Source organism: Oculina patagonica, chromosome 12 (genome assembly GCF_052425735.1).
Source record: "Oculina patagonica isolate OP01 chromosome 12, crgOcupat, whole genome shotgun sequence".
Taxonomy (NCBI): domain Eukaryota; kingdom Metazoa; phylum Cnidaria; class Anthozoa; order Scleractinia; family Oculinidae; genus Oculina; species Oculina patagonica.
In genome coordinates, this window is record NC_135769.1 from 29,135,037 (window position 1) to 29,145,285 (window position 10,249).

Below are 10,249 nucleotides of genomic sequence, written 5' to 3' on the forward strand. Positions count from 1 at the left end.
TAATTTACAAGCCAACGTGATCTTGTTTTATTAACAGCAATATGGTTGGGATGTCCTTGTCTTTAATTAACATCGATACTAAGTTTTTCAAAGGCTGTTTCGTGCCAATGGCATTAACCCCTTAAAGTGTTCCTTCTTTTTGTTTTTTGTTTTTTTTTTGCCCGACCGACCGACCCAACCTCACAAGAGACGGGGCGATGGGAAACGAAACATTTTATTGAGATGGCTTTAGTATTTTATCATTTTAATTGCTGGTGATAGAATTTAAGCTGTTTACAAAGAAAGCCGTTTACAGGAATACTTATGAGTCTCTTTAATAATTAAACTGGTTTTCACGATATTTTGGAAAATCTTGTTGTGTTCAAAATATGGACTTAACAAGTGGTGTTCCATTTAACTAATTATAATTCTTTCTCTTTATCCCTAAATCAGTTTGTCAGATAATGTAGTGGACTGAACATTCAAGTTAACCTGATAGTGTATATAGTAAAACGACATTGCATGTACAAGCAGGTTTACCTCAGTGCTACATTACGCGTTTAATTCACCTGCACTTCAATTTCCAAAGCGTGAATGATGAGTGTGTTATTCAACATCTATCTGAACCTATGGCTTGATGTAGGGCGATTAGTTAGTGGCATTAATTGAAATAGTACAATAACAATCTGCATTTAAATTAACCTTAATTTCGCAAACTATATTGCACAGTTTATTGCCTTTTATGGCATTTTACCTACCTTGAATAACTAATGCCGGGGTGAGTGACGTTTCTTTATAGTATATTTTCCTGACGATGGACAGCATTTGTCGTTCAAGATAAGGGATATGTAAAAGGGTGCCTAAAATAAGAATTAAACGTGTTTTGCCAATATGTTAGAAAATTATGTTCCAATAAGGACTGATTCTTCGAAAATATTGTCCAATTCTTCTCTCTTTTGTCCTATGTACCCTACCTACCTTGAATTACCAATGAACTGACGTTTCTTAAGTAAATGTCCCTGATGATAGAGAGAAACTGTCTTAAAAAATAAACGAACCTTTCACATAAATATTTATAAGAGTGTCTTAAATTATTCAACATGGTTCGCCTTTATGCTTAAAAATTTTGTCTGAACTATTGACTGATCTTCATAACATCAATAAGCATGTTAGCAATACTAAGTAATTCAGGGTCAACCCATGCACACTACATTGTTGAAGTTTTTATAAATGAGGGGATTGCCATCCAGCAGATGGCCATGGACTTGTTATAGCACATACCGTAAAATACCGGTTATAAGCCCTGGGATTATACGACTTCGTAATAAGTGGTTTTAGGTGGTCTTATACGTTATACGTATAAGCCATTTACACGTTTTGAAGTTAAAAACGCATAATAAAGCAACATTTAGCCCTGTTCAGTACTGTCATCCGGCAGAAGGGGGCTTTTATCGGGGAGGGCTTATAATCGGATGTATTATTTTGTTTCCTGGTAGATGGGCCTATAACCGCTGGGGCTTATAAGCAGGAGGGCTTATATATAACAGGAATTTGTCGGTATTTGTCTTTCACCCCAGTGCAGTACGAATTAGTCAGCTTACATAAAGAGTTGGAGAAACCAAGGAGGCCTTTAAATTGACTGATTGAAAAGTACGGACATGTTTACTTCTTGGAAGTAGGCCGACTGCTGTTTAAAATATGATTAAAACTCTAGTTGCAATTGTTCAATTGCAGCTGTTCAATGTCAACTATTTTCATTGGATCCCTAATATAAAAGTAATCTGCTCGCACGTAGGATATAAATATTTTTTATCTATTCAAGGTCCGAACTGTTAGATTAGGACTGATAGAAGGACCAAGTTTTTTTCGGAAGAAAATAATAATAATTAAAAAAACGAATATCCTTATTTCGCAGCGCGGACCGAGAAAACGAAGTTATTCAGATATTTGTTATATTCCTTACTGCAAGAAAAGAAATAAGCCAAGCGCGCAGGAAGCGTCTTCATTTGAATGGCGCGCGTCTAAAGCAAGGTGACGAGTGAATTTAGAATACAGTGGAACCCCGACGCGTTGCTAGGAATATCCACGCTTATGTTGTTTTAGCAATTTTTCTTGTTTAGGTATGGTTGAATCTGTTACTCAGTCAAGAAGGTAAATATGACGTCATCGAGCCACGCTCATGATCACGTGACCAATGAATAACAAATCTAAATTTTTTCACGTTTTGCATATTATCAGAAAATCATTCATGGATTAATGGTCTCTGTTCATTTTTGTTTCTTGGTAAGTATGGGTCTCATTTCATTATGGAAATTTTTTTTAGAGTGCATTTCATCTGACGAGAGAACAGTGCGCGCGCTAGTTGTAAGCGTACGTTTTGAGATTCTTTGCATATGAAAAAAAAAAATAGAATTCCTGGATAAAATTTAATCTGACTGAATCTCAGATGAAGTCAACCATTAGTCAGGAAGTTTTTTGGTAGTTTTTTAATTGTTTCATCTCATTTAGCGAGTTTGAAGAAGTGCTCGAAAGGAATTTTTTTACACAAATAGCGCGTACAGAAAGCGTAAGTAGACTGTACACGCAATACAGCGCGCGCTCTTTTAGCACCTTAAGCAAGCGCGAGAAATCCGTCTGTGGGCCGTTAAGGTGGCTGGTATCTTTTTTCAGCATTTTAAAGCTCTTATACTTTGACAAATCAGCACTAGAATTCTTTATCAGTTGATGCTACAATAATGGTTTCAAATAAATTCCCAATGATTGGTGAATACGTTTTGGTAATTTTATTGACGATTATCCAGAGAACCGAAGAGCACTGGTAACTACAGGGATAAATGAGACGTGAACAGAGATCAAGTTAGCCTGTTTCAGGCTCTCGGTAGTTTAAGTAAAGCGAAAAAACGCGGGCGAGCGAGGAAAAAAAAAGGGGGGGGGGGGGGGGGACGAAGGAAAGCTCCCGCATCATTTGTTCCTCACTCACCCGCGTCATTCGCTGTCCCATAACTACCGAGAGCCTCCCTAACTACCAAGAGCCTGGAACAGGCTAAGATCAAGTTTGCACAACAAGAAATCTCTGCGAGAGAACACAAAGCAAAATACTCCTGGAAAGTTAGAAAGGACTAAGGGACCGGTCATTATTTATGTAGAGGGGGGGAGGGAAAAATATGTTGGAAAGATCAAAATTTCTGTAAGGCCCCCCCTCCAGGCCATGTAAGTAGCAAGTGACCCCCCCTTCTTTATTCAATATTTACGTGATGACCCCCCCCAACCTCATATCTCCCTTTATATGCCTCAAGTAATTTATTATTAAATGCATGTTACATACAATCTTAATATTGCACACTTGTTCTAATTCAAAAAGGCTGGATCAACACTTGGTCAACCAAGGCTTCTTTGCTATGGATACTTGTCCAGCAATACGGCAAATTTTTGGATGAGTTATGTGTATAGTAAACATACCTCTATTATTAACTCCTTAACTTTGGAAAAGTGGTAGTTTTTACAAATTATGCTCTCATGGTGAGCACAAATGTAATATCCATGCAAAATATAATTCCTTTCCAATGATTTTCCTAAAGTTGTAAAGGGATTACTTTGAATTCTTGTTGTCATAAATATCATGTTTTATTACTTCTTGGGCTATTGCAGTGATAATCATTTTGTAAAAAGAAAATAATTTCAGTCAAACCAGATATTAAAGCAGATTATAAAGGTCTGGTTTCTTTATTAACTAAAATTAATTTTAAGATAACAATGGAGTTTAGAGTGAAAACAGTATTTCTGTAAAATACAAATCACTAAAGTTGTACATAATAGTGGAGTTTAAACAAAAGAAAACAATAGAAATAGCATAAAATTGTACAATTTAGCATCTCACTGTTTCACATATGGTGTTTGCACTGTTCTATTTAACTGTTTTACCCACCTCAAACTGCTTATCCCCCCCTAAACTTCTTTATAAAAAATTTTAGCCCCCCCTCTTGCCACTCTGAAATAGCCTTGACCCCCCCTTCTTTTTTTCCCTCCCCCCCCTCTACATAAATAATGACCGGTCCCTAATAAAAAAATGTAAACGAATGAGACAAATTATACTTAACGAGTTCTATAACATTGAGTAAACAGACCTCTTCTACAGGTGGCGTGTGTAAAACGATTACAAGACCGCGTTAGACATTGGCCGCTTGAAAGAAGTATCGTATATACTGTAGTTTTATATCAGGATTATACCAGATGTCATGTTACAATTATACAAGATAATGCAACTTTTGCTGAACGATACAGAAGTTGTCAGCTGCTTTTATTAAGTATACGTTAATTTTCTTACAAATTTTGAATTGAACCCGGAACGACCGATAACAAATCCAGCTAGTAGAAGAGTGAAGAATTTGGAACCGGGGCCTCCAGACTACAACCGGCGTCCTAAATCACTCGGCCACGCTGTCTCCGAGTGAGTATTATCATTTGAAACACAAGAATGAAATGGACACATCATTCCATGGAAGATGGTCCTGCTGTGTCGGTAGGCTGGGTATTCTTGTTCGCATGATCAATAAACTGCGGTTCCGGTATAGAATGAACTCTTGTTGGCAACGAACCAGTGAGGGATATCAATCTTTTGATCTTCACCCTGAATTGCTGGCTCAACAGAGCGTACACAAACGGGTTGACAGCAGAATTGAACAGGATTACTGTGTTAGAAATGACGATTGGGACTGGACCAATGCTGTGGGGTGTAATGTACTTCAATATGTAGACAACTAAACCCGTACCCCAACAGATTCCAAATATGGCAGTGACAGTAACGACCATCAAGGTGACACGCTTCCGCACTCTTGTGACACCCTGTGTAAAGAGCAATGTTAATCTCAATAAGCGGCAAGCAATAGTCGTATTAACAAAGTAATTTTAGAGTATTGTCGGATGCTGAAGCTTCAAATCGTCTAGCGTAATTGAAGTGCGTAATAGAGCCTACATGGCGTACAATGGTATATAACATAACACCGAATGTAATAAATTTGATATTGATAGCTTGTTTTCATTTCTTTCACGATAAGGCCTCTATGACGCGAATCGCAAGATTCAAGCGCTTAACGTTTAGGGGGTCATTGCATGGTTGCGTGTTTATCACTGAGTTCCACCATTGATGCCATTAATTGGTGACTGCTTATCCACATCAGAAAGTTGCTTTATTGATCTAAATCAATGATTCGCTAGTTTTCTAGTCCTTTCTTTAGTGCATGAGTGTTAGCTTTTAAAAAGGTTCGTTACCGCCTAAGTTTTTCATAAATTTGGGGCGTCTCTGTCACGTGCACGTAAAGCATGTTTTCAGTTGGTGAAAATGAATTTTTAAAGTTGTTAGAGTTAAATTCTCTAGGGGTAATTTGGGTCTATTTCAGAGCAGTTGCCATCCAACACATTTTTTACGTCAAAGGCATTTTTTTTTTCAATGATAACTGCTTTACAGGTTTACGCTAAATGGTTTCCATTTGTATCATCGGGATAACTGTAACGGAATACAAAAGACACCGAAGACGGTTTAAAGTATTGCGTGCAAGTCTCATTTTACTGAATTTTCGGTGAACCCTGTTGTTCTAGAGCTAAGTATTCCTATCTTTAGTCACAAGTATTCCTATCTTATGGGAGGCGCGGTAGCCTAATGGTTAGAGCGCCGGACTCCGGATCGAGCGGTCCGAGTTCGAGCCCCGGCCGGGGTCACTTGTGTTGTGTTCTTGGGCAAGACACTTTACTCTCATAGTGCCTCTCTCCACCCAGGTGTATAAATGGGTACCGGCGTACCTTTTGTTGGTAGGTTTAGTTGATTGCCGACATTACGTTTGAACCACAAAGTGTACACGACTTTGGAGTACAACACAACCATCAGTGCACAGGATAGGAATACCAAGAACAACCACCACATCAAAGTAGAAGCTTTCTCCATCCAGTCAGGCCAGTTTTGCACGCACGCGTTGGTCTTCTTTTCAAATTTCGTATAAGGGAATAGCAAAATGTTGAGTGCTAATGAGAATATTCAAATACCAGGAATGATCACCTGTAATAAAAAGCATATCCATGATATCACGTTATCATGAAATCGCAGACAGATAGAAATAAAGACAGATAGACAGACAGTCAGACAGACAGACAGACAGACAGACAGACAGACAAGACAGACAGATTGATTGATTGATTCACTTTTATTTGAAAACGGTAAAACGGTTAAAAAACTTCTTTACGTGAAAGCCGTTTTTAAACATAAGTAAATACACTAATAATATGTACAAATAGTAAAATTTAGCCAACAGTTTGCTTGTCTACTTGCCAGACTTCCTTTAAATATAGCTTTAGATTTGGACGCTTCAATAACGATAGGTAATGAATTCCACAGCGTTCCTTCTCTATATGACAGCCAGCATGCCAGACATACAGACGGACAGAAAAACAGACACACAGACAGACACACAGACACACACAGACAGAAGGAAGTATGGACGGACAGGAAGAAAAGACCGGGGTATTTATTTAGTAGTGCTTTGCTGAAGTCATGTGACAGCGTTTCTTCAAAAAACAAATTAAACAAACTTTCTAGTTACCGATAGTTAGTATTTATCAGCGGGACACACCTTTAGCTTGCGCTTGGTAAGTTTTCCTTTGTTTCCATGGGGATACATTACTGCATAGTATCGTTCGATGGCGATTGCAACCAAAGTGACAATCGACGAAGCTCCTCCAATCCACGCGACATTTCCATCTGTAATAAATTTGCACAAAACTTTGCCAATCACCCCATCTTGGTGGGTGAAAGTGAGCTTGAAAAATATTTTAACTGCAATAAATGTCGCGTACAGGATATCCACTACAGCCAGGTTGACGAGCAGATAATTAATGGGAATCCTGTAGAATTGAAAAGCAATATATGATATTAAACTGAGATAAAAAGGTATAAGTGAGACGCACGGTCATGTAAGCCACACAGCATCAATTTATTTTCAACATACTAGCGCATTTTTAGTGTCTAGAAAAGACTAATGGCGTAATGAAATTTACCCGGGGGGGGGGTACTTGCAGTATTCATGACGGGGGGGTCCGACGGAGCTTCATATTGCGAACCCAAAAAAATACATGAGCTTGAAATTTTACACCCAAAAAAATACCTGATAACAACATTTCCTACTCCCAAAAATACAAAACCTAGCACCTCGATACTGATTTATTCAATCAAACAGACTTTAAGTCCTAAAAAAATACATGACAGATCTCTTGACCCAAAAAAATACCGAGGGTGTAAATTTTCAACCCAAAAAAATACGTCGGACCTCCCCGCCATGTATACTGCAAGTACCCCCCCTGGGGAAATTTAGCAGTCCGACCACTTTGAACAATTGGTACTGAGCATTCGTAATAAAAAGCGCACAATTATGATTGTTATTTTTTATAAAAATGACTAAAATTATAGCCTTTCCTTGTCGAGAAAATTAATTTCCAACCTAAAGAAAGATGGCCAATGAAATCGTTAGTTGAGCATGAGAACTAAAGATGGTGCCTTTTTTTGCAAGCGCACGTTGTAGAGCTGTTGTCTCGAAGCTTTAACGTCACTGGCGTGTTAAGGAAATGGATAGCCATCCATTGTTGTCAATTAACGTAACGTTTTAATTGGTTAACCTAGCTTGTTCCAAGCGACCAGGTACGAGTAGCCGTACTTCTTGTTAATTATTTCATGTAATCAGTCACGGTATACCTCAATTCTCGATTTCTCTTTATGATCACACAGACAAGAGAGTTTCCCACGACATCTATAATGGCGAGTATGGAGAGGACTGTTGTTATGGCAACACTAGCTGAGTCAGACATGATCAAACAGCGTCAATGTTACCTCCGTGACCTGGAACAAAAAAAAAAAATAAGCATACGTGAGGCCTTGATAATCAATAATCGCTAATTACTAGTAAGTAAAGGATAGGAAAGAAGAAAAAAAAATAAGAAAAAGGGATAATAAATATGGGGAGGGCGACAATCATTTATTAATATTTAATTAGTCCACTTGAAGTATTGTTATGTACAAAGGGAAAGCAACACTTTCTTTAACATGGACTTTATAAAAAGACTGCTATATCCGATTTCGACTCCACTTAGGAAAGTACTGCCTCGTGCACGTCAATAACGTGGACTTAAAAACTAGAAAACAGGTGTCTTCTCTGCCATGACACAACATTTTTACGAGACCATGGCTTAGCTTAAAAAGGGGTCAATCATAGTTTGTAACATTAATTGAAATAGCAGAAAAAACTCTGCATTACATTCTTTGTAACCTTGATTTTGCAAACAATTTTTTCGTGTTTCGCTGTGTACTTTTACCAAGGAGTCTAACTTCAAAATCTCTTGACTTTACCTACCTTGTATACAGGCCATTGAATAACCGTTTCTTAGGTCATGAAGAGAACTAGTCGTCCAGAAAATGAATCGTTTGCAGGGATATCATAAGGATGCCTAAAATGATTTAGCGGGTTTTGCCATTATCTTGGTAAATTGTTCGAAATTAGAACTGACCTGCATTTACAAACATATATCAACAGTACTTCGTTTTCAGGTGCAATGCACGAACACATCAATGCAGTTTGTACAAATAAGTGGTTTACCTGCTAAGGAAGGGTTTTTTTACATTCTCTTTTATCCCAGAGCAGCATAGTTAAGAGAAATCAGAGAGGATGTTAATTTGATTTTACTGACCTTTTCTTGTTCCTTCTTAATTTCAAATTTCCTCTTACGTTTTTGCAGGTTGGCAGTTGACTGCTGTTTCAAAGATAATTGCATCAAACGATAAAATTACAATTCTTGTTGCAAATATCCAATTATAGCTGTCCAGTTTTAACAATTTTCATTGGACAGCTGATATAAAGGTAATCTAGCTACTCGCAAGTGCGATATAAAAAACTCTTACTTAACGAGATGGAGGTTCGTACCGTTCCTCGTTTTCCCCCGTCGCTTCATGACCCCAAGCGCAACGCGCCGGGCCATAAATTGACCAAAAAAACTAAAACCTGTACCTCGCAGGACAGCCCGAAAAAACGAATTTATTAGTAATAGTAATTGGACTGAGTGGAGTACAATTCAGAGAGTAATCGGGCGAGTAATTTCAAAATCGGCTGAGCGCGCAGCGCGAGGACGATTTGAAATTACGAGCACGATTACTCTCTGAATTGTACGACACGAGGTCCAATTACTAATTAATCGTATCAATAACAACATTCGAGGTTAGGAAGTCGTTGAGAACCTTTGTTGTGAAAAAAGTCAATGGTAAATTCAATTGGTTGTGCAAAAAGCAGGAAAACAGCAAGAAAGAACCCATTCAAATGCGCGTGATTGACGCGCGAATGGCGTAGGTGTCCAATTACAGGTATCCAATGGCCGATTCCCTCTATAGCGCGCGCCTGCAGGGAATCACGGTAGTTGTATTCATCAAACCATGCGCGAGACTCAGCAACGATGAGTCTCGCGCATGGTTTGATGAATACAACTACCGTGATTCCCTGCAGGCGCGCGCTATAGAGGGAATCGGGTATTTGAAGTTGCTTAAATTGGATACCTGTAATTGGACACCCACGTGATCGCGCGCCGATTACGCGACAAATAGGCTCGCGCAGAACCAATCAAAATCGAGAATTTTGTTATAGATACGATTAAGATATTTATTGTATTTCTTACTGCGAGAAAAAAAAAATAAAAACAACAGTTCAAGTGCACTGAAAGCGTCTTCATTTGACTGACGCGCGTCAAATTAAAAGCACATGTCGAATGAATTCTTATTATGGGCTTTTAAAAACAGTTTGGCAGTTGGCTCGACTAATGGATACGTGAATCCAGAAGTTTTATTTCTATACTGGAAATTAGTTAATTTTTTGTTGTGAAAGCATGGAAATGGGGTACGGTTCAGGATTATTATGTTTCGAGTAGTTTTTTGCTTATTTTAGTTAATTCATTCTATGCTTTTATCTTTTCTATTTATTCTTGGCAAAATAAAATGGTTGTTGTTGCATGTCTCAAGCTCATTAAACAGACAAAAACAAGACAACTTGTAAGGAAGCGCCGTCGACGTACCGAGGTGTGTTTGTCGATGCTTTCGAAAATTTGGAACAATGACATGTTCTGCTTAGAACAGTCTGAATCATAACCTGAATGGAGATTGATCACTTTTAGCAGATGGCTGAATGTTAAACAGGCAATTGGAAATGGATCCATTAGTTGCCAAATTGAACGCTAATGGCAGACTGCTCTG

General features: G+C 38.2%; 1 pseudogene; it reads right to left on the minus strand.

The window, feature by feature from the left end:
- Positions 1–4,397: 4,397 nt before the first annotated feature.
- LOC144633630 (pyroglutamylated RF-amide peptide receptor-like) lies at positions 4,398–7,827 on the minus strand (annotated as a pseudogene).
- Positions 7,828–10,249: the final 2,422 nt, after the last annotated feature.